We start from the raw sequence: 26,036 nt of genomic DNA on the forward strand, positions 1-26,036 counted from the left end.
TTACATATTAGAGAAATTATCTTTTGTCTTACAAAGGTAAAATAAATCCTCTAGACTTCCTTCTTCACAAAGACCATCAGCTCGCAATCAAGACTCTGAAACCTAGCACAGGGGAAACACAAAACAGACTTCAGTATGAGAACTGCCCAAAATATTTCCTGAGGAAAGCATTTGTTTTTATTAAGCATTCTTTAAAAAAATTTTTTTTAAACCACTGAATTCCCAAGATCAGGTGGAGAAAAAAAAATTTCGAGTTCCCTGGTGGATCAGCAGGTCAAAGATCAATCTGGAATTGTCACTGATGTGGCATGGGTTCAATCCCTGGTCCAGGAACCTCCCCATGCCATGAGAACAGAAAACCAAAACCAGCCAAACAACCCACCCCCAAAACCCCCAATGGTTCTTACATCAGCCTCATGTCAAGGTAATGTTTTAACTCGTCTCCTGATATTTTGCCCTATTTCGTACTGACATTGTCCCCCTTGCACTTAGAGTATTTGAAGTTCCCTGTAAATATAGATCCTGGGTGGTTTTTTTTTTTTTTTTAAGCTTTAACTAAACTGTATCTTTTGAAAAATGTGTTTAGTAAATACCCTTCAAGTCCTATACCTAATTTCCGGATATATAAAGCATTTAAGCAGGTGGTGTCCCCTGGGACTAAGGCTAATTACTTTTACACTATTTAGGAAGTTCCCTTGACTCTTAGTTGCCTTTAATTATTTTTTTTTACCTGCGCCTAAGGCATGTGAAATTTCCAGACCAGGGATCAAACCCATGCCACTGCAGTGCTGCTACACGTAACAACGATGGATCCTCAAGGCAGTGCCTCACAAGAGAACTCCTTAAATTTGCCTTTAGAAATTAGAATTCAACATAGAAAAAAATTCAGTTGTCAAATTACCTGTTCCTAATTTAGGATAAAGCTACATAACAGAAAAACTCTACTTAATAAACTTTATCTCATGCAAACTTAAAAGTTTTAAAATAGTGGAGTTCCTGTCGTGGCACAGCAGAAATGAATCTGACTAGGAACCATGAGGTTGCAGGTTCAATCTCTGGCCTCGCTCAGTGGGTTAAGGATCAGGCGTTGCCGTGAGCTATGGTGTAGGTCGCAGATGTGGCTTGGATCTGGTGTTGCAGTGGCACTAGTGTAGGCCAGCAGCAACAGCTCTGATTAGACCCCTAGTCTAGGAACCTCCATATGGAACCATGGGTGCGGCCCTAGAAAAGACAAAAGACAAGAAAAAAAAATTAAAATAGTAATTCTATGCCCCAAGGTAGAAGACCATAAACTACTTAGATGCAAACATGGTAAACACTTAAATCTATTTTCCAATCTTCCTAAAAGAAGTGTATTATTTTTGGCTGATGAATCAACATTATACATCAAGTCTGTTGCTAAGGAACACAATTTTTTTGACCTGGTAACAGAAAATTCTGGTAATCTGACACAAGATTCTAACGCTTTAGAATTAGAGGCATTCTTTTGGATTCTGTTCTTTAATATTTTAAGAGGAAAACCATGAAGAGGATTCTGGCTTAGTAGAGACATTGATTAAAGCTTGGTAAAAATGGGCAGGCAGGTTTGGAGACCTTGGGTATTGCACATCAGATTCAACAGGCCAAAGTTTTGTGAGTTTTTCATGATGGGGCTCTCACCATTCTCTGATTTTGGGCCTGTTTTCTATAGCTGCCTCTCCAAAAATCGTAATCCTGCCAATACTCATCCCATATCTGGCCTCAGATCGCCCACGGCCCTACTGCCTTCACTCTTTAAAGCCTGCATCCCAGTCTGTGTGAATGATCCAGACATCCAGACGAGTATGGACAGCATGGCATTTTCAGCATCTGCTCTTGAATAGTATTCCATAAAGCAGAACCCACGATGTTTTCTTCATTTTATCCAGGCCCGTGATTATATTTTTTATTTCACCACTTTTGCCGAAGAGTTCATAGATTTGTTCTTCAGCTGTGTAAAGGAAAGATTTCCAACATACAGTGTACAGCTTTATTCAGTAACTTTTCCTGTTCTTTATTGTCACCCTAGAAGTGCTGGTCCCCGGGACTGACTCAGCTTGACATAGGAGTCACTGTGCAGTGCCTTCAGGAGGCCACCTGACTTAGTGCAGAGAAATGGCCCAGGATGCTTCCACTCCAGGGAATAATGCGGCTGCCCTGGTGATGGCAGGACCGGAAATGCCCACTTGTGCCATATTTTAGATTCTGCATATAAGTGATATCATATGGTGTTTGTCTTCTCTTTCAGATTTATTTCACTAAGTATGGGTATCTCTAGTTGCATTCATGTTGCCACAAATGGAATTACTCAATTCTTTTTTTCATGGCTGAGTAGTATTCTATTGTATATATGTACCACATCTTAATCCATTCATCTATCAATGGACATTTAGGTTGTTTTCATGTCTTGGCGATGGTGAATAATGCTATGATGAATATAGAAGCTCATGTATTTTTTTTTCCCACTGTACAGCAAGGGGATCAAGTTATCCTTACTCATGTATCTTTTTTAAGGAAAGTTTTGTTCAGATATATGCCCAGGAGTGGGATTGCTGGATCATATGGCAGGTCTATATTTAGTTTTCTGAGGATCCTCCATACTGTTTTCCATAGTAGTTGTACCAATTTACATTCCTACCAACAGTGAAAGAGGTTTCCTTTTTCTCCACACCCTCTCAAGTATTTGTTATTTGTTGGTTTGTTAATGATGGCCATTCTGGCTGGTGTGAGGTGGTACCTTGTAGTTTTGATTTGCGTTTCTCTAATAATTAGTGATGTTGAGCATTTTTTTCGGTGCCTACTGACCAACTGAATGTCTACTTTGGAGAATTGTCTCTTTAAGTCTCCTGCTCATTTTTTGATTAGGTTGCTTTTGTGTGTGTGTGTGTGTGTGTGTGTGTGTGTGTGTGTGTGTGTGTGTGTTTGGTTTTTAATGCTGCACCCACGGCATATGGAGGTTCCCAGGCTAGGTGTTTAATCCAAGCTACAGCTGCTGGCCTACGCCACAGCCACAGCAATGCCAGCTCTGAGCCATGTCTGTGACCTACACCACAGCTCACAGCAGTACCAGATCCTTAATTTACTAAGTGAGGCCAGGGATCAAACTTGCAACCTCATGGTTCCTAGTCGGATTCGTTTCCAGTGTGCCATCATGGGGACTCCTTTCCTTTTCTTTTTTTGGCCACACCTATGGCATATGGCAATGCCCCCTCCAGGGACTGAATCTGAGCTGCAGCTGCAGCATACACCACAGCTGCAGCAGCACTGGAACTTTAACCCATTTCTCTTTCTGATTTCATTGTTAGTATATAGAAATGCCTTCAATTTCTGTGTATTAATTTTGTATCCTGCAACTTTACCAAATTTATTGATGAGCTTTAGGAGTTTTCTGGAAGTGTCTTTAGGATTTTCTAGGTATAGTATCATGCCATTTGCAAACAGTGATAGGTTTACTTTTTCCTTTCCAGTTGGGATTCATTTTATTTCCTTTTCTTCTCTGACTGCCATTGCTAGGACTTCCAAGTCTATATTTAATAACAGTGAAAATGGACATCCTTGTCTTTTTCCTGGTCTTAGCTAAAATGCTTTCAGTTTTTCACCATTGAGAATGATGTTGGCTGTGGGTTTGTCATGTATAGTTTTTATTATGTTGAGGTAGGTTCCCTCTCTGCCACTTTGAAGAGAGTTTTTATCAGAAATGGGTGTTGAATTTTGTCTGAAAATTTTTGTGCATCTATTTAGATGTTCATGTGGTTTTTATTTTTCAATTCATTGATGTGGTGTATCACACTGATTGGTTTGCTGATATTGAAGAATACTTGCATCCGTGGTGATAAATCCCACTTGATCATGGTATATGATCCTTTTAATATATAGTTGGATTCACTTTGCTAATATTTTGTTGAGGACTTTTGCATCTATGTTCATCAGTGATATTGGCCTGTAATTTTCCTTAGTCTACAAATAAGAAATGCTGGAGAGAGTCTGGAGAAAAGGGAACCCTCCTTCACTGTTGGTGTGAATGTAAATTGGTACAACCACTATAGAAAACAGTATGGAGGTTCCTCAGAAAACTAAATACAGAGCCACCGTATGATCCAGCAGTCCCACTCCTGGGCATATATCTGGACAAAAGTTTCATTGAAAAAGATACATGTACTCCTATATTCACAGTAGCCAAGACATGGAAACAACCTAAACGTCCGTCGACAGTTGAATGGATTAAGAAGATGTGGTATATATACATAGTGGAATACTCCTCAGCCATAAAAAAGAACAAAATAATGCCATTTGCAGCAACAAGGGTGGAACTACAGACTTTCATACTAAGTGAAGTCAGTCAGAATGAGAAAGACAAATACCATAAGATATCACATATTGGAAATCTAATAAAAGGCACAAATGAATTTTTCTATAGAAAAGAAACAAACTCATGGACTTGGAGAACAGACTTGTGGTTGCCAAGGGGGGAGGGGGAGGGAGTGGGATGGACTGGGAGTTTAGGGTTAGTAGATGCAAATTATTGCATTTGGAGTGGATAATCAATGAGAGCTGCCATAGAGCACAGAGAACTATATCTAGTCACTTGCGATGGAACATGATGGAAGATAATGTGAGAAAAAGAATATGTATATATATATACGTGTGTGTGTGTCACTTTGCTATATAGCAGAAATTGACAGAACATTGCTATACAGCAGAAATCAACTATAATAGAAAAAATAAAAATATTACCAAAAAAAAAACAAACAAAAAACCAACCCACAACAAAGATTTGTTATTTTGGAAAGAGCAACAAAATTGACAAAGTTTTATATGGATTAAGAAAATGGAAAATATAGGACTCAAATAAATAAAATTATAAATGAAAGGAGACATTACATTTGATGCCATAGAAATGGAAGAGGTTATAGCAGACTACTATGAGCAAATATATCTTATCAAATTGGGTAAACTAGAACAAGTGCATAAATTACTAGAGATATGCAACTTGTTAAGCTGAATTATGAATAAATATAAAATCTGAACAAACCAATAACTTATGAGGAAATTGAATCAATAATTAAAAACTTCCCATTGTAAAAAGCCCAGGGCCAGATAGCTTTACTGTTGAATTCTACTAAATGTTAAGGAAGAATTAATGTCAGTCCTTCTCACACTTACCCAGAAAATTGAAAAGAAGGGAGTTTTTCCAAACTCATTAGACCAACATTGCCTTTATACCAAAGCCAGACAAGGCAGTACACTGACAAGAAAATTACAGACTAATATCTCTGATGAACACAGATGCAAATATCATTAACAAAATGCTAGCAAAACGAATTCAGCAGCATATTAAAAGGATCATACACCATGATAAAGTGAGAATTATCCCTGGGATGGAAGGATGTTTCAACATATATGAATCAATACATGTGATACACTGCACTAACAGAATGAAGGGTAAAATTTTATGATCATCTCAATAGATAAAGAAAAAACATTCGACAAAATGCAACAACCAGTCATGATAAGACTCAACAAATTAGGTATAGGAAGATTGTACCTTAACATAATAAAGGCTACATATAAGAAGCCCACAGCTAACATTATATTTTATGGTGAAAAACTTGTAGCTTGTCCTGTAAGATCAGAAAGAGGATGGGAGTTCCCGTCGTGGTGCAGTGGTTAACGAATCCGACTAGGAACCATGAGGTTGCGGGTTCGGTCCCTGCCCTTGCTCAGTGGGTTAACGATCCGGCGTTGCCGTGAGCTGTGGTGTAGGTTGCAGACGCGGCTCGGATCACGCGTTGCTGTGGCTCTGGCGTAGGCCGGTGGCTACAGCTCCGATTAGACCCCTAGCCTGGGAACCTCCATATGCTGCAGAAGCGGCCCAAAGAAATAGCAAAAAGACCAAAAAAAAAAGAAAAAAAAAAAAAAAGAAAGAAAGAAAGAGGATGAGGATACCCATTCTTGCCACTTCTACTCAACAGGGTACTGGAAGTCCTAGCCAGATCAAAAGCATCAAAATCCAAAAAGAAGAACAAAAATTATCTCTGCAGATGACATGATCTTATAGTAACCCTAAAGATACCACCACCATTTGTTAGGTGAATTGAATATAATTGAATTTGGCAAAAACAATCATATTTACTGTAACATCAAAACCAATAAATGAATTTGGCAAAAACAATCATATTTATCATAACATCAAAACCAATAAAGTATTAGGAGTAAATTTAACCAAGAAACAATCATATTTACCATAACATCAAAACCAATAAAGTATTGAGTAAATTTAACCAAGAAAGTGAAAGATGTATACACTGATAATCATAACACATTAATGAAAGAATTTAAAGAAGATATGCATAAATGGAACAATATACCATGTACATGGACTAGAAGAATAAATATTTTTAATATGCTAATTCTACCCAAAGCAGTCAACAGATTCACTGTAATCCCTATCCAAATTACAGTGGCATTTTTCATAGAACTAGATAAAACAATCCTAAAATTCACATGGAACCACAAAAGACTCTAAATAGCTGAAGCAGTTTTGAGCAAGAACAAAGCTAGAGGCATCACACTGCTTGATTTTAAAATATACCACAATGCTACAGTAATGTAAACAGCATGTGGTACTGGTATAAAAACAGACATAGACCAAAGAACCAGAATAAGGAGTCCAGAAGGCTTCCACACATTTTCAGTCAATTGTTCTTCAACAAAGAGGCCAAGAACATACAATGGGGATAAAATATCTCTTCAGAAAATGGTTTGAGAAAATTGTATATCCACATGCAGAGGAATGAAATCGGACCCTTATCTTTATACACAGAAATAAATTCAAAATGGATTAAAGACTTAAATGTAAGACCTGAAACTGTAAAACTGCTAGAAGAAAACACAGAGAAAAAGCTTCTCAACACTGGTCAGTGTAATGACTTTTTGAATATGACTCCAAAAGCACAGGCAACAAATACAAAAATAGACAAATGAAATTGCATTTAACTAAAAAAGTTTGCACAGCAAAACAGAGTGAAGAAACAACCTATGAAATGGGAGAAAATATTCTAAACCATGTAAATGATAAAAAGTTAATATCAAAAATATATAAGGAACTCATATCCATCCCTGCCTCCCCACCAAAAAAACAACCCAGTTTAAAAATGAGCATAGGGGAGTTCCTGTCGTGGCTCAGTGGTTAACGAATCCGATTAGGAACCATGAGGTTGCGGGTTCGATCCCTGACCTTGCTCAGTGGGTTAACGATCCGGTGTTGCCGTGAGCTGTGGTGTAGGTGGCGAATGCGGCTCGGACCCTGAGTTGCTGTGGCTCTGGCGTAGGCCTGTAGCTACAGCTCTGATTAGACCCCTAACCTGGGAACCTCCATATGCCACAGGAGTGGCCCAAGAAATGGCAAAAAGACCAAAAAAAAAAAAAAGAAAAGAGCATAGGACATGAATTGATATTTCTACTAAAAGACATAAAAATGGCCAAGCATCTTAAATCATCAGGGAAATGCAAATTAAAGCTATAATGAGATATCACCTCACAGCTGTTAGAATAGCTATTATCTGAAAGACAAGAGATAACAAGTATTAAGGATATGGAGAAAAGGGAATCCTTGTACACTGTTAGTGGGAATGGAAATTGGAATGGGAAAATAGTATGAGAGTGCCCCAAAAAGCTAAAAATAGAACTAGCATGTGATCCACAATCCCACTTCTGTGTGTACATCCAAAGGAAATGAGATTTGTATCTCAAAAGAGATATCTGGCACTCTCATGTTCATTTCAGCATTATTTACAATAGCTAAGATATGGAAATAACCTAAGTGTTCATGAGCAGATGAATGGCAAATGAAAATGTAGTATAGCTATAAAATGGAATATTATTTATTTATAAAAATGAAAGCAATTCTGCCATTTGTGACAGCATGGATGAACTGGGACAGCATTAAGCTAAGTAAAATAAGGCAGACACAGAAGGACAAATACTGCTCCATCTCACTTAAATGTGGAATCTGAAAAAATTGGACTCTTAGAAGCATAGAATGGTAGGGAATATGGAAAAACATTGGTCAAATAGGTCAAAGTTTCAAATATGTAGGATGAATAAATTCTGTAGATTTAATGTACAGCTTGGTGACTGTAGTTGGCGATGCGATATTTTATAGTTGAAATTGCTAAGATAGTTGATACTGTTCTCACCAAGTATATATGACTGAGTCACTTTACTCTGTAGCAGAAATTGGCACAAAGTTGTAAATCGACTACACTTAAAAAAAGATAACAATATGAGGTGATCAATACATTAATTAGCTTGGTTGTGGTAAACATCACAATGTATGTGTATGTCAAAAATCAAGTTATATATCTTAAATATGTACACTTTTTATTTGTCAGTTATATCTTACAGCTGGAAAAAAACCCCAAATCCCATGATTTTTAATATAGAACATTGACTCACTAGTGATATTTGGTTTGTGTTGGGTTACTATTCTAGATGCCAAGCAAGATCTAAGTGGTAATAAGGATTGGATGAACCTATTTTTTACCTCTTTGAGAAGGATAATACTCAGATTCAGAATAGGTTCTTCCCAAGCAATTTGTTTCTGGGTAAATGTTCAAGGCAGATTTACTCATAATCTACATTTGGGAAGGTTGCAGGCCAAAGGCTGGGTTTTAAATGAGTGGTTTCTAGCCTGTAAAATTACTTTCTAATATCACACTTTCACCGACCTCTGAGGCTTGATTCTCTTTGTGGCCTGACTTGTGAGGTTATTTCCAAGAAATCAGCTCTGCTTTTTGACTTCCATTTCTTCTTTTTCATCAAGATAGAGGTCTTACACACATATCCCTTGCTGCACTAAACTATAGAAAGTTAAAGGGATGGTATTTATTAGGGAAAAGGGACACTATCACAAAATCTTACTTGTCCGTTATAGAAATACTAAGTTTCTGAATGTCAACCAAATCCACATCCTGTGTCACATAAGGAGTTCAATTATATATATGCCTAAATTTCTTCATTTGTAAAGTGTACACAAAATTTCTTATTTATAGAATACCTCATCTGTTTATTCATCAAATATTCACCATCATTCTTAAGCCTTTAGAGTAATACTATTTTAGTTTGCTAGGTCTGCTGTAACAAAATACTGTACAAGAAACAGGGTGCTTAGAACAATAGAAATGAATTCTCTCACAGGTCTGGAGGCTTGAAGTCCAAAATCAAGGCCTTAGCAGGACTATATCCCTTTTGCAGATGCTGGAGGAGACTTCCTCCTTGATTCTTTAGTTTCTGATGTTTTACTGACAATTTTTGCTGTTCTTTGGCTTGTAGATAGCACTTCAATCCTCTGTCTTCACATGTCATTCTTCCTGTTTCTTCACATGATCTTCTCCATGTGGATATCTATTTCTGTGTCCAAATTTCTCTTTTGTGTGAGGACACCAGTTATAATGGATTGGGGCCCAACTAACAATCTCATTTTGATTACCTCTCTAAAAACTCAGTTTCCAAGTAAAGTCCCAGTCTGAGGTAGTGGGGGTTAGAACTTCATCATATCCTTTAGGAGATGTAATTTGTTCCATAACAGATGCCAAGATGAATAAAATATAGTCCTTGATGTAAAAGTGATTCCTATTACATAGGGGAGATTTCCTGTACAAAAAAAAAAAAAAACCAAAAAAAACAAAAACTGTTCTGCAGAACACCAGGCAAAGGGTCTTAAGTAAATGATCATGCCAGCTCTGAGGAGAGAGATCACTTTTGAATGGGAAGAACATGGAAGCAATATGAACACAAGTTCCTGTTGTCTAACAAAGGACAATTTCCAGTGAATATTAGGAAATATTTTTAAATAGCTTGCAATAAATTACTTTTGTGTGCTTTCCATAGTTGGCATATCTCTGAACAAACATGTCCACATGTCTCTTTCTAGACCCCTTATCCTTTCTTACTCATAATACTAAACAAAACGACATATTATGTAGTTAGTTGTTTAATCTACATCTAGCAAAATGTAAGCTGTTTGAAAGTAAGACCCTTGTCTGTTTTCTCTATCCCTGTAGCCCTAGTGACTAGACTAGTGCCTGGTATATAGTAGGTGCTCAATAGATATTATGAATAACCAAAAAAAACCCAGTATATAGCTTGAAAAATCAGCTTCTGGGGGAGGAGACAAGGTGGCGGAAGAGTAGGGGGACACGCTCGCCCTCTCCCACAAACACAACAAAGAAAACACACATCTACAGGATAAATGACTCACACAGAACAGCAACCAATCGCTGGCAGAAGAACCTAAACTCCAATAACGGCAAGAAGTTCGTGACATTACTAGGCAAAACAAGAGAAAAGAGGAGAGTGAGAGAAGGTGAATCCGAATTGGATGGGTGTTCCCGAAAGGGAACTGCGGAGGAGAAAGGGATCCTGCACCCTGGAAAGTCACCTACTCAGGGGAAAGATCAAATGAACTGGAGGAATCTCCAGATGCAGAGGAAGAGTGTAGCAGTAAGTTGGAGTTCTGAAAAGCAGATCGAGAACCGAACGGACCATCTGAACTATGGGCACAGTCACCAAAAATTGAGACGCCTTGGTGGGGGCTAGGCACCGAGACCTCCGCTCCGGAGGTTAGTCCCCGGGAAAGGGCTGGGGGGGGGGCGGGGTGGAGTGGAGACTGCTTGGGAGGTCTAGAAACCGGTCTGTCAAGTTTGACGGGGCAGAGACTGCCTGGGAGACTAGAAAACAAAGCTGTCGCAGAGGAAGGGAGCAATACTCTAGGGGAGGGGAAGTGGAAAGCCACATCAGAGGGAACCTGGGAGAAGAGCCTGGTCTGCGCCCGTGCTGGGGAGGGGAGAGAAGAAGGGGTGGGTACCCATAGAATACTCCCCACGCCACAGCAAGCTTACCGGCCTATTAGCTAGCAGAAAGCAGTGCTTCCCAGTGCATCCCCTTCCCCCACCCCCACCACCCCCTATGCACTCGCTGGACCTGGGGCTACCTGCCGTCCGGGAGGGCTGGCCTCAACAATTGCCTGAAGCCTACTACTGCAGGGGCTGTCCCTGCACAGGCCTGCTTGCCCTTTGGAGGGGCTACACCCCCACAGATCAGCACCAAATACCACCAGCCCCCGAGAAAAGGCCTGCAGCCCAGAAAAGCTAGAACAAGCCTGGCCAGGCCGTGAAAAGATCTGCCTAATTCTCGGACAGTCTTTCTGAGTCAGGCTGCCCTGGGGAAGAGCCTCTTGGGTTTTCATCGGCCCAGCTAGCTGCTCCAGCCCTTGGGGGGAGCCACACTCTTGCAGAACAGCTTCAAAGGACTGCCAGCTCCAGGCAGGACCCCCTGCAGCCCAGAAAGCTACAACAAGCTTGGCCAGACTGTGAAAAGATCCACCTACATTCTCAGGCCATCCTTCTGAGTTGGGCTGCCCTAGGGAAGAGCCTCTTGGGTTCTCAGAGACCCATATGGCTTCTACAGCCCTCAGGGGGTGCTGCACTCCTGAGGAACAGCTGCCTAACACTGCCAACCCCCTGCAAGAACCCCACAGCCTAAAAACAACAGAGCAAGCTCTGCCTGACTGAGTGAAATCTGCTACCATCGTGGTGTGGACCTCCCAGTCCTGTATGCCCTCAGGAAGTCCTCCTTTGCTTCAAAGACACCCTTTTAGCCCCGTCAACACTCCAGAAAAGCCACACTGCCTCAAAAAGACTGACCAACAACGCCAGCCCTCAGGAAACATTCCACAGCAGTGACAAGGCAAACACTGCCCGATAACGGAGAGTACAACTCCCTCAGGAGAAAGAAAACAACAAGCAAGATGAAGAAGCTGAGAAACCACCCCCAGTCAAACCAACAGGAGAACTCACCTAAAACAGTCAACAATGAAACAGATCTCTGCAGTCAGACAGACCTGGAGTTCAAAAGAGAAATAGTGAAAATACTGAAGGAATTAAGAGAAGATATGAACAGTAATGCAGATGCCCTCAGAAAGGAACTAGAAAATATAAGGAGGAGCCAAGAAAAACTAGAACATTCATTTGCAGAGATGCAAACTGAACTAGGGGCAGTAAAAGCCAGAATGAATAATGCAGAAGAACGAATCAGTGATATGGAAGATAGAATAATGGAAATCATTCAATCCGGTCAACAGACAGAAAACCGAATCAAAAAACTGGAAAGCAATATAAGAGACCTATGGGATAATATAAAGCGGGCCAATCTACGCATAATAGGAATTCCAGAAGGAGTAGAAAAAGATAAGGGAATGGAAAATATATTTGAAGAAATTATCGCTGGAAACTTCCCAAATCTAAAGGCTACTGAGTTCAAGATACAAGAAGCACAGAGGGCCCCAACAAACTGAACCCAAACAGACCCACACCAAGACACATCATAATAAAAATGGCAAAAGTTAGTGATAAAGAGAGGATCCTAAAGGCAGCAAGAGAAAAACAGAATGTTACCTACAAGGGAACCCCCATAAGAATATCAGCTGATTGCTCTACAGAAACACTACATGCCAGGAGGGAATGGCAAGAGATATTTAAAGTGCTCAAAGGAAAAAATATTCAACCTAGAATACTCTATCCAGCAAGAATATCATTTAAAATAGAAGGGGAAATAAAATTTTTTTCCAACAAACAAAAACTAAAAGAATACAGCAACACAAAACCCAGGTTAAAAGAAATATTGAAAGGGCTTCTCTAAACCAAAAAGAAAGGAAGGAAAGGGAAGAAAAAAGAAAAAAAAAAAAAAGAAGAAGAGGAAGAACTAGGACTGAGGAAACTGCAATCAGAGAGCAGTCACTCAAATAAGCCAGCATGCAGATTTAATCATGAACATGCTTCAAACAAAATAAAATTAAAAAGACAAAAATAAAAGTCATCAAAGTCATAAAATGTGGGCAAGGGGTGTTAGGAAATAAATAACCCTTTTTGTTTGTTTGTTTGTATGTTTATCTTCTCAATTTTAATATAGTAGTGAAGTGTTTGAACCTACAGGACCATCAGGCTAAAACACACAATTATGGGAAGGGGTTAGTATACCTAAAAAACAGGGCAACCACAAGCCAAAACCAAATATTGCATTCGCAAAAAATGAAACAAACATACAAACAAACACTCAAGCAGATAATAACAGGAGACCATCCAACTAAAAAAAAAAAAAGAAAGGAAGAATGGAGAACCATAGAATCAACTGGAGCACAAGGTTCAAAATGGCAATAAATAATCATCTATCAATTATCACCTTAAATGTCAATGGACTGAATGCCCCAATCAAAAGATACAGAGTGGCTGAGTGGATAAAAAGGCAAAAACCTTCAATATGCTGCCTACAAGAAACTCACCTCAGGACAAAAGATACATATAGATTGAAAGTGAAAGGGTGGGGAAAAATATTTCACGCCAATACACATGACAGGAAAGCAGGAGTCGCAACACTCATATCAGAAAAAATAGACTTTAAAACAAAAGACATAAAGAAAGACAAAGAAGGACACTATTTAATGATTAAGGGATCCATCCAAGGAGAGGATGTTACTATTGTCTACATATATGCCCCAAATACAGGAGCACCCAGATACATACAACAGATATTAACAGACATAAAGGGAGATATTGATGAGAATACAATCATAGTAGGAGACCTTAATACCCCCCTCACATCAATGGACAGATCCTCTAGACAGAAAACCAATAAAGCAACAGAGATCCTAAAGGAAACAATAGAAAAGTTAGACTTCATTGATATCTTCAGGACACTACATCCAAAAAAATCAGAATACACATTCTTCTCAAATGCTCATGGAACATTCTCAAGAATCGACCACATATTGGGACACAAAGCGAATCTCAATAAATTTAGGAGCATAGAAATTATCTCAAGTATCTTCCCTGACCACAATGCCATGAAATTAGAAATCAACCATGGGAAAAGGAAAGAGAAAAAACCTACTCCATGGAGACTAAACAACATGCTACTAAAAAACCAATGGGTCAATGAGGAAATCAAGAAGGAAATTAAAAACTACCTTGAAACAAATGATAATGAAGACACAACCTCTCCAAATCTATGGGATGCTGCGAAAGCAGTGCTCAGAGGGAAATTTATAGCAATAGAGGCCTTTCTCAAAAAAGAAGAAAGATCCCAAATTGACAACTTAACCCTCCACCTAAATGAACTAGAAAAAGAACAACAAAAAAGTCCTAAAGTCAGCAGAAGGAAGGAAATTATAAAGATCAAAGAAGAAATCAATAAAATAGAGATTCAAAAAACAATAGAGAAAATTAATAAAACAAAGAGCTGGTTCTTTGAAAAGGTAAACAAAATTGACAAACCCCTGGCCAGACTCACTAAAAAGAGGAGAGAAAGAACCCAAATCACCAAAATTATAAATGAAAAAGGAGAAATCACAACAGATACAGCAGAAATACAAAAAACCATAAGAGAATACTAGGAACAACTATATGGCAACAAGTTTGACAATCTGGAAGAAATGGACAATTTTCTAGAATCTTACAACCTGCCAAAACTATATCAAGAAGAAACAGACCAACTGAACAGACCCATCACTAGAAATGAAATTGAAGATGTCATAAAAACACTCCCTACAAGTAAAAGTCCAGGACCAGATGGCTTCACAGGTGAATTCCATCAAACATATAAAGAGGAATTGGTGCCCATCCTCCTTAAACTCTTTCAAAAGGTTGAAGAAGAAGGAATACTCCCAAAGACATTCTATGATCACCCTAATTCCAAAACCGGAGAGAGATACCACCAAAAAAGAAAACTATCGCCCAATATCCTTGATGAATGTAGGTGCAAATATTCTCAACAAAATCTTAGCCAACCGAATCCAACAACATATCAAAAAAATTATACACCATGACCAGGTAGGGTTCATCCCAGGTTCACAAGGATGGTTCAACATACGCAAATCAATCAGCATCATACACCACATTAACAAAAAAAAAAAGTCAAAAATCCTATGATCATCTCCATAGACGCAGAAAAAGCATTTGACAAAGTCCAACATCCATTCATGATCAAGACCCTCGCCAAAGTGGGTATAGAGGGAACATTCCTGAATATAATCAAAGCCATTTATGATAAACCCACAGCAAATATAATCCTCAATGGGGAAAAACTGAAAGCCTTCTCACTCAAATCTGGATTAAGACAGGGATTCCCACTCTTACCACTGCTCTTCAACATAGTTTTGGAAGTCCTAGCCACAGCAATTAGACGAACAAAAGAAATCAAAGGCATCCATATAGGAAGAGAAGAGATCAAACTGTCATTGTATGCAGATGACATGATTCTATACCTAGAAAACCCTAAGGACTCAACCCCAAAACTCCTTGAACTGATTAATAAATTCAGCAAAGTGGCAGGATATACGATTAACATTCAGAAGTCAGTTGCATTTCTGTATACCAGCAATGAAATATTAGAAAAGGAATACAAAAACACGATACCTTTTAAAATTGCACCTCACAAAATCAAATACCTCGGAAAACACCTGACCAAAGAGGTAAAGGACGTATATGCCGAGAACTATAAAACCTTAATCAAAGAAATCAAAGAAGATGTAAAGAAATGGAAAGATATTCCATGTTCCTGGATTGGAAAAATCAATATTGTAAAAAATGGCCATACTACCCAAAGCAATCTACAGATTCAATGCAATCCCTATCAAATTACCCATGACATTTTTCACAGAACTAGAACAAACAATCCAAACATTTATATGGAACTACAAAAGACCCAGAATCGCCAAAGCAATCCTGAGAAACAAAAACCAAGCAGGAGGCATAACTCTCCCAGACTTCAAGAAATACTACAAAGCCACAGTCATCAAAACAGTGTGGTACTGGTATCAAAACAGACAGACAGACCAATGGAACAGAATAGAGAATCCGGAAATAAACCCTAACACCTATGGTCAATTAATCTTTGACAAGGGAGGCAAGAATATCAAATGGAAAAAAGAAAGTCTATTCAAGCATTGCTGGGAAACCTGGACAGCTGCATGCAAAGCAATGAAACTAGAACCCACCCTCACACCATGCACAAAAATAAACTCAAAATGGCTGAAAGTCTTAAATATACAACAGGACACCATCAAGCTCCCTGAAAAGAACATAGGCAAAACACTCTCTGACATGAACATCATGAATATTTTCTTAGGTCAGTCTCCCAAAGCACCAGAAGTAAGAGCAAAAATAAACCCATGGGACCTAATCAAACTGAAAAGCTTTTGCACAGCAAAGGAAACCAAAAAGAAAACAAAAAGACAACTTTCAGAATGGGAGAAAATAGTTTCAAATGATGCAACTGACAAGGGCTTAATCTCCAGAATATATAAACAACTTATACAACCCAACAGCAAAAAAGCCATGAACCCAATGGAAAAACGGGCAAAAGACCTGAATAGACATTTCTCCAAGGAAGATATACAGATGGCCAACAAGCACATGAAACAATGCTCAACATTACTGATTATAAGAGAAATGCAAATCAAAACTACCATGAGATACCACCTCACACCAGTCAGAATGGCCATCATTAATAAATCCACAAATAACAAGTGCTGGAGGGGCTGTGGAGAAAAGGGAACCCTCCTGCACTGTTGGGAATGTAAACTGGTACAGCCACTATGGAGAACAGTTTGGAGATACCTCAGAAATCTATACATAGAACTTCCATATGACCCCGCAATCCCATTCTTGGACATCTATCCGGACAAAACTCTCCTTAAAAGAGACACATGCACCCGCATGTTCATTGCAGCCCTGTTCACAATAGCCAGGACATGGAAACAACCCAAATGTCCATCGACAGATGATTGGATTCAGAAGAGGTGGTATATATACACAATGGAATACTACTCAGCCATAAGAAAGAATGACATAGTGCCATTTGCAGCAACATGGATGGAACTAGAGACTCTCATACTGAGTGAAATGAGCCTGAGTAGCATTGAGAACTTTGTCTGGATACTCATGTTGCAACAGAACAAAGGGTGGGGAAAAAAATGTAATGTATACATGTAAGGATAACCTGATCCCCTTGCTGTACAATGGGAAAATTAAAAAAAAAAAAAAAAAAGAAAAATCAGCTTCTCAGATGGTTTCTTTCACATTTATTTCCTAAAAAGAATCAGGAATTCACAGTGGCTTTTTAAAAAAATTTTATTATTATTATTATTTTTTATTTTTTTATTTGAGGAGTGTGCACATATTCCACAATTATTTTTAATTGCAGCAATAATAAAAACTCCACTAATGAAGCAAATCTTGTTAGAAACTAATTAAGAAAACTTGGTAGAATTCAAATTGGAAACAGTTTGAATTGACAATTCTGAGTGCATAGTGGTAAGAAACTATCATACAGTAATTAAAGAACATTTTAAATCTTACCCTTCAGCTGTATCTTCATAGCTATTTTATAATTGTAGGTTACTAGCTAGTTAACTAATTCCAAAGCAAATATATTCATCATTGTATTCAATTTTCTTTTCATCTTCAATAATATCTAGTGATTGGTTTGCATGGTTTAGGAAGAATGCCTGTTCTTTAAATTTTTTTTTCTTTTTTACAAAATAAAATACATATATTTAAACACAAAGTATAGAATAAATTTCCTATTTGTCTCAGCATATTTTCCATTCCACTTCTCCAAAGGGAGTCGCTTAATATGTTTCTTAAGATCCATGATATAATAATCTGTGTGAATGTAATTGTGTTTAAATATTATATGTATTTCACAGTGGCTTTTGAACCTAGGGATTACCTCTAGATGTGAGAGAATCTCCTCATAGTGTACCAACTAAGGGGATTGAAATAAAGACTTCTAAGTAATTAAGGTTCTAAAGAAGGTGGTATGCCCTCCCATGGTCAGGTCTTGTCAGGTAAGAGGAAAAACAGAATTTGCCAGGACTCATTTGTGTAATTTCATTACTTTTTCCCTCTTGGTTCTTCTTCATAAGTTAGAAGCCTATGTTGCAGCAATCCCTGCAACTTCCATAGCATGACAGTCCGGAGGAATCCTGTGGCCAGAACGCTTTGCAGTGTAATACAAATGGAGGGGTTCAGCAGCACTGCAGCGCCTGTTCTTTCATTTCACTACCAGACAATGGCACAATTACAAGCAATTACTTATTAAATGTTTGAAAACTATTGTAAAAAGCCAGTACCATTTGCCAAAAGTAATTTAATGAAATTGGGCGTAATTGTACCCTGAACTGAAGTTTTCAGATTTGCTCACATTTAGATGACTCCACAGAAATTACTTAGCAAATGAATGAATAAAAAAAAAATAGACAGAAATCATTGTGCAGTTGGTGTAAATGAAGGTCACAGATCTTTAATGATTTAAAGTGAGATTTTTGACAAATTGATAGGAAGTAAGCTAACATATTTGCTTCTTTGAATATAAAACACTATTACAAAGGAAAATAAGATACTTTAAGGCTCCAGAGTCGATTTGACATTGTGACTGGAATTTAACAATTATAAATTTCAAATGTTGTTTAATGACATTCTTAATAAACATAACTGCAGTAAAACAAGTTCTCACTAATTTGGATGAAGGAAGTTTTAAATCTGATAAAACTCTTAACTTATACATTTAAAAGAAATGGAGTTTATTTACTTTTTCCTATATATAATAGCTACATAGGCCAACTAACTATTACCTTGTTTTTAGGATCCACTCTTTTCTGTGAATTGATGAGAATGCTTTATAATTTGTACCTGAATTGCTTGTAAATTGATGCTTGATTATAGTAGGTTTTCTGATGAGGTTTAAACATTCCTCCTTACTTTTGTTTATTGATACACTACTGGTTTAACAATCTTAACCATATGATTTTGCTTTCAAATGACTTTTTCAGTAAATGTTTGGGTTTTTTTTTTTTGTTTTTTGTTTTTTGTATTTTGCTTTTTCAAAAATCAAACAATGCGGAAGTATAACAAAGGTAGAAGTCACCTCAAAGCCCATTACCCAGAGACAGTCATTAGTAACAATAGTAAATATCTTTCCATATATCTCTCTGTGCATATGTACAAGTGTCTGAACTCCTGGCTAGATGCATGAAGTAGTTTTATAAAAATTGGATTATACTGTACTCATTTTAAATTTAAAAGGAGTACGTTGAAGTTAACTTGAATTTGGTAGAAGAAAAAGAAGTCAGAGTAAAATTGAAAAAAATGGTCAAGGTTAAGCAAAAAAATTATTCAAGCATTATTTTTTATGTTTCTAAACTCCACGGGAGATTTTTAGACAGTACTTGTTACCTATTTTTATTTTTTCAAGACTATTAGCATTTAAATTGTCTTCTAAAATCCTAATTTCAGTAACTGTTTAGTTTTAATTCTCTATTTTAAAGCGTTCAGTGCTTATCATTAGTTTTTTGGTCACATCTCCATCCCTAAGTTCTATATTTGGATTAATCTCTTAGCTGACTGGTTGCACCATCAAGTAATATTTTTGGGTAGGCTCATGGTTGTCCTTTAGTGTGCGCATATTTGAAGAAGCCTTTTACCTTTGTACACAAAGGACATCTTAACTGTAAAATTATATGTCATGTCCTCACCCCCCCACCCCAGGATTTCAGAAATGGCCCCACTATCTTCTTGAATCGAGTCTTGTGTTCCTTTTATCACAACTCCATTCATCTATTGCTGACTAGATTTCATTACTGAGTCATTTTTATAAGACCCCTTCATGTTGGATGCTGCTTTGGAGAGTCTGAGGTCAGCCTGATATATTTCTGTTTTTTCAATGCCTTTTCCCCCTTGTCTGGATGACTGAAGAATTCCTGAACACACTCAGTAATGGCTTCTGCTCTGAAGAGTTCAGTCTTGACTTTTCTCTGTGCTGTCTATTCATTCCTTCGGTTTGATTCTAACTGATGATGGGTATTAGAAATAATTGTAAATATCTTTTCCCTTAGAAAGACCTTTGCACATAGTGGTTGGGTCAAATATCTCGTTATATCATCCTAGAACATCAGGAGCTTTTCATCCTCCTCATTGGCCATGACGTTGTGGAAGTGTTTAGCATAAGGTTATATAGCCTTACGTTAATTTGCTGTGGATAAGGTCACCGCTCTTCCCATTTTTATTGTTTAAAAATAGTGTTGGTTTTCATTGCATAAGGTAATTTTCTTTCATTCTTCTGACTTACCAAGAAGTGGAAGACAATACTTGTTTGTCTGATTGTTCCCATAGGTTTATTTTAAAAAAAAATTTTCCAACACTTAGCAAAGATGAAAGAGTTTTACAGTGAATACCTTTATACTCTGATCAGTAAGTCAGTGCCCAGTCAAGAGACAGAAACCACATCAGAGTTTTGAGTGGGGATTTTAAATGTAAATTATGGCTAACCAAGTAAAAGCTAGTTAAGTATAGGCAGTCATTACTTCTCACATGAGTGCAGAACTGTAAAAATAACAGTGCACTCTAAAACTCTGCAAAATGATCATAGTGATCATTGGGGAGAATTGATTGCATTTAAATTATTTTTGTCAAAATACTTAAGTATTTTCTTAGTGTCTTTTTAAAATATATAGGGGAATAAAAATAGCAAAACTAATATTTAATACACTATAATTTAAAATATTAGAAACATTGAAAGTTACAGTGTTTTATTTCTTTGCAAAAACTTATCAAGAATAGTTTGAACAGTGCTTGGCTTTTCCTTTGTGGTATACAACTTAAGATATGGAACAAGCCTTGGTGAATTGTCATACTCCAAAGTTTGGGTTAGCTTCCAACATTGTATTCTTTGCACTTTTAATGTTGTCAAATATCTCTAAGATTTCCTTTAATATGTAAGATTTGCTGGTATTACTTCTGGGATATCTCCATCTTTTTAATTGCAACACTTTCACATTTATGTCAATAATTTTGTCCTCACTATGTTCTTCTGGCTTCATTTCTAGGGTCTCTTGAATGGCAACAGTGTCAACCTTTCTAGAGTGAGATATTTCTTCTATAACTTCATTTACGCTTGATTTTATTTTCATTTCTAGAATCATCCCTTTTTATTTCTTTGCTGTGCTTTCATTTTTGTTGACCAATTATCTATTTTTATAGAATAGCACATGAGTTTATCACTGGACAACAATGACTTAACACAACTACATCCTTTGCTGTCTGTGCATAAACTGAATGTCATGTGCGGTGACAATCACTGACAGACTTTGAAGAAATGTCATGGTTTGTTAGTGATCATAACATGCATCTGTTATTTCTCTAGTGATTTGTGGACTGAAGAGCAGCTGGTGAATTTTGGATTTTATGCAGTTACTTAGTTTTTATACAGTTGTAACTAAAATTCAGCCTGTGTTGTTGGGGAACTGGATTTATTAACTAAATTATGGTAAGTCACAGCCATAGCAAGTAAAAGCTGTCTGTACTCACACAGATAAAAGAAAATTCTAATGTGTAATTGAAGTATTAACTGCCAAAAGAAGCTACCACTTTAGGACTGAAGGAAAAGATCATCACACATTCCCCACAAGGCAAAGATGCAGATACCTGAGGTTTGTAACTTTGTAAAGGAGCATTACTCCTACTGCTGTGAGCAAAGAAAAGGACACCCCCAAACCATAAGAGCAGCTTGTCACTATGGTGACTAAGAAAGTTGCTGCAGGCTACCACCAACAACTTGCTGCCAGGGTGAACGCTACAGACAGCTGCATTTAAAATGCTCATGGCCTCAGAGGCAAATTAAAAACAAGAAAAATTTTTAAAAATTACTTTTTTTTCCATCTTTAGGCTTGCAGTAACCCTCTTCCACCCAGTACTGGCAGATTAAGATGGAAAACCAGATGGCAGTAGAGAAAGGGAGCAGCAGAGTCCAGGTCTAGAATCATAAAATGAAGGCAAGAAGGGTTGGATTGAGTTATGAGGCAGTAAATTACTGGTGCATCTATTTCCTGGATTCTACCATTAACAGTTTCATGTATTTGTTTTATCACATGTCTGTCTACCGACCTACCCCTTTATTTGTTCATCATTTCATCATATTTTTGATGTATTCTAAAGTAAGTTGCAGACATCAATACACTTCTTCCTAAATAGTTCAGCATGCATAGTATTAACTAGTTTTATATTTGAGGTTTTCAATCTTAAAAATTATAAAAATTTTAAGTGCACAAATGTTATATTAAATGTATGAATTTATCGATTTTTAAAAATTCATATATCTGTGTAGTCCTAACCCTATTAAGATATAAAATATTTTCATTGTTCCCCGAAAGTTCCTTCATGCCACTTTCCCAGTCAGTCCTCTTCTCCTGCCCCAAGGTAACAATGTTTTGATATTTTTCTTCACCGTAGTTTTGTTTTTTCTAAAATGCTATAGAAATGGGATATGGCAGTATCTACTCCTCTGTGTCTGGCTTCTTTCCCTCAGCATGTTTGTGAGATATATCCATGTTTTTGGTAAATATCAATAGTTCATCATTTTTGAATGTTGAATGGTGTTCTATTGTATGGCTATGTCATAGTTTGTTTATATATGCTCCTATCAGTGAACACCTTGGCTATTTGCAGTTTTTGCTATTGTGAATAATGCTGCTGTGAACATTCTTATTCTTATATAATTTGTCTGGTTTTTAAAGACAAGGTCAAATCTATGTGCTTGTGTGCATGCATGCTTTATTACAACATTCTGTCTGTGAGAAATGAGGGGACTTGTATTCTAACACAGAAAGCATTATCCCTATTCTAAAATTTTAAAAATAAAAATTTTATCTGTGCCTACTTATCAGGTTAGGGGAAAGCCTATGGCAATTTGCTGAATCAGTGTTCCACTTCACAAACTCATGTATGTGTGTAGACATTGCCTCAATCTGTTATTACTTCTCACTTGTTTTAATTGTATATTTCTCCTGTTAAGAAAACATACACAAATCTTGACAGTCACATACACTGGAAATTTTCTTTTCCTCTAATACTTCTAATACTCATTCTGATACAATGTATATAGCATGCATCATATATGATTTACTCTGAAAATATTTTAGTCTTTTGTGTTGAAAAACATTTGATAATGATGGTTTAAATGTTTTGATTAATATAGTAAGTGCTTATTTTTATTTGGCAATTACATTATAATTATAAAATTTTGTCTATTTTTTAATTGTTGGCAGTTAATCAGTGATCTTTCAATAAAACTAAAAAATGGATGTGTTAAAAGGTCTAGAGAAGAATTGAAATGAATTAGCTAACTGTCTCCAGGGATATAGTGAATGAAAGGGGGGAAAAAAAGCTTAGCAGAGGAGATCCCTTTGTGGCTCAGCAGTTAACAAACCTGACTGGAATCCATGAGGACACGGGTTTGATCCCTGGCCTCGCTCAATGGGTTAAGGATCCGGCGTTGCCATGAGCTGTGGTGTGTAGGTCGCAGACGTGGCTTGGATCTGGTGTGGCTGTGGCTGTAGCTCTGATTCGGCCCCTAGCCTGGGAACCTCCATATGCTGCAGGTGTGGCCTTAAAATAGCAAAAAAAAAAAAAAAAAGCTTAGCAGAGTTATAAGGTAATTTTTTAGTGACTGCAACACTAATTTTCAATCTTGAGGGATGTGACCCATGGTTTTTAATAAAAGTTTATAAAAATCATTTCAGTCATTTACATTTTAAATTTCTTTCTCATTTTATTTCTGGCTTGCATTAAACATGGTTTTATATAATCATAACAATTGCATTACAGTATTTGTTTTTTAAATACGGGCTAATGTCAACTTTCAAATGTATTGTGTACCAAGTATTGAATACCAAATGTAATGTTTAAGGAAGTCACTAGTTTACAATGCAGAACACATTTTCTTAGAGAAACTGTGTTATAAAGGTGTTTTATTTCTGAATCATATCTTAATTTAGATCTGCATAACATTTCACCTGAGCCATTTACAAGGAAAGCATTCTGTTTCCTTGCATTCACTATCATTTTCCTCCAGACTTCAGAAGTCTCATGAGTCAGTCGCTTGCTTAAAAGCAGTAATAGCTCCTCACTGCAATCATGGTCCTAGTTTTTCTACATTTTGGTCCTGCCAACTATTGCCCCGTTTTCTTTCTTCTTCTTCTTCTTCTTTTTTTTTTTTTTTTTTTTTTGCCCCACCTGCAGCATGTGGAAGTTCCTGGGCCAGGAATCAAAGCCATACCACAACAGCTACCCGAACCACTGCAGTGGCAAAGCTGGATTCTTAACCTGCTGCGCCACAGGGGAACTTCCTTGCCCTGTTTTCTGTCACTCCCCTGCTTTAGGATCCCCTGCTCTAGTCAGTCCAAGATGTTTATTTATAATATCTTCCAGAAACACATTGCATTTTTTGACTTCTCTGCTTTTGCACAAACTATTCTGTGTCCTAGATGGCCTTACCTATTCTCTTTTCTAGACATCGCTGTGGCCTGGATATAATATCCCTAAAAACTGTCCTTTTTCCTTTGCTCTATTTCCAAGTTCACCAAGTAGCCCTCTGATTAGAATTTGGCTTCCTACATAGGTCTACCTTCAGTGAAGGAATATATGGGTCACAATTTCTGGACTTTGAAAGCTGAGGGTCAGACCTGTGACCATGGTAAATTCACTTTAGTCGGAATCACCTTGGTATCATTCTCTAGCTAGTCAGATTACTTTTATCTGGCTTTCCTTTTACATATGTCTTCTTAAAATATTCGTTCACTCTCCCCTTTATCTTTTTCCTTCTTGGTTGTCAATGTTTGTTTGCTTTGTAAGTGTGTGGGTAATGTATATAAAGTATGTAGCATAGTGGCTGGCAAATAGTAAGAGCTCATAAAATGTTGGCTAATAAAAAACAAAAACAACAATTTTTTTTTCCCTCTTTTTGCCTTTTCTTGAGCCGCTCCAGCAGCATATGGAGGTTCCCAGGCTAGGGGTCTAATCAGAACTGTAGCTACTGGGCTACGCCAGAGCCACAGCAACGTGGGATCTGAGACGCATCTGCGACCTACACCACAACTTACAGCAACGCCGGATCCTTAACCCACTGAGCAAGGCAGGAAATGAACCCGCAACCTCACAGTTCCTAGTCGGATTCGTTAATCACTGTGCCACGCTGGGAACTCCCAAAAAACAACAATTATAATACTGTCACTGATATTTGTCCTGAAGAGACTAAAGCTACTTTAATAATCAGTTGTTAGCTTGCTTTTATGGTTGTGTCCACATACTCTGGAAATTTGCAAATGTAACTACTACATACATTATCTAAAGACCCAACTCTTTAGAATTGTAGAGACAACTCTAATGCTTGCAACTGATTATTATTAATACTTTATATTGTGGCATTTTGGTATCATGTTGTTAGGGAAGTTCATCAGTTGTTGTCACTATGAAAATTTTAGCAATTATAGTTTTGTGCTTTTCTGATAAATCACTCTTTAAATAGTGTGTCAAGGGCCAAGGCAACAAATAAAGAATGGAACTGTGGGTCTTAACTAGGTAATTCATGTAAAAAAAAATCCTTTTGTTCCAACATTATTTTAAAAAGAGGATTTTCCTCCTAAAGTGTCTAATTCCTATTGATAAATGTAGCTTGATTGTACAATGTTGTTGACATTTGTCGCATTTTCATAACACAATTCTTGAAAAGCTAATGTGTGATTTATTTGGTACATGTGTACCTTATTTTAAAATACTTTATCATGAGAACCCAATAAAATACGATGCCATGTATAGATAATACGTATTTTATTAATGCAAAAATGGTCTGTCTGGATATACTTAAAAGAGCATACATTGTAATATAGGTAAATGCATCATCTTAACAGACATTTTATGTATTTATGTATTTTTTCGGAGAGAGAATCAATGATATTCTTTTTTTTTTTTCACGCATACATGTACACATTCTATTTTCGCACATTATCATGCTCCATCATAAGTGACTAGACATAGTTCCCAGTGCTACACAGCAGGATCTCATTGCTAATCCATTCCAAATTCAATAGTTTGTATCTATTAACCCCAAGCTCCCCAACCACCCCCCTC

The 26,036-nt window shown here is 37.3% G+C and overlaps 1 long non-coding RNA gene and 1 pseudogene across 5 annotated transcripts in view; one reads left to right on the forward strand and one right to left on the reverse strand.

Moving 5' to 3' along the window:
* Positions 1–26,036, forward strand: part of LOC146394805 (uncharacterized) — a 655,226-nt gene that overhangs the window by 62,212 nt on the left and 566,978 nt on the right. The window lies entirely within an intron of this gene.
* LOC146394806 (nuclear cap-binding protein subunit 2 pseudogene) lies at positions 1,642–9,384 on the reverse strand (annotated as a pseudogene).

This window comes from Sus scrofa, chromosome X, assembly GCF_054392235.1.
Source record: "Sus scrofa isolate SSC_HxYL_T2T_F1_AM1 chromosome X, Sscrofa_HxYL_maternal_Yorkshire_Landrace_v2.0, whole genome shotgun sequence".
Classification (NCBI taxonomy): domain Eukaryota; kingdom Metazoa; phylum Chordata; class Mammalia; order Artiodactyla; family Suidae; genus Sus; species Sus scrofa.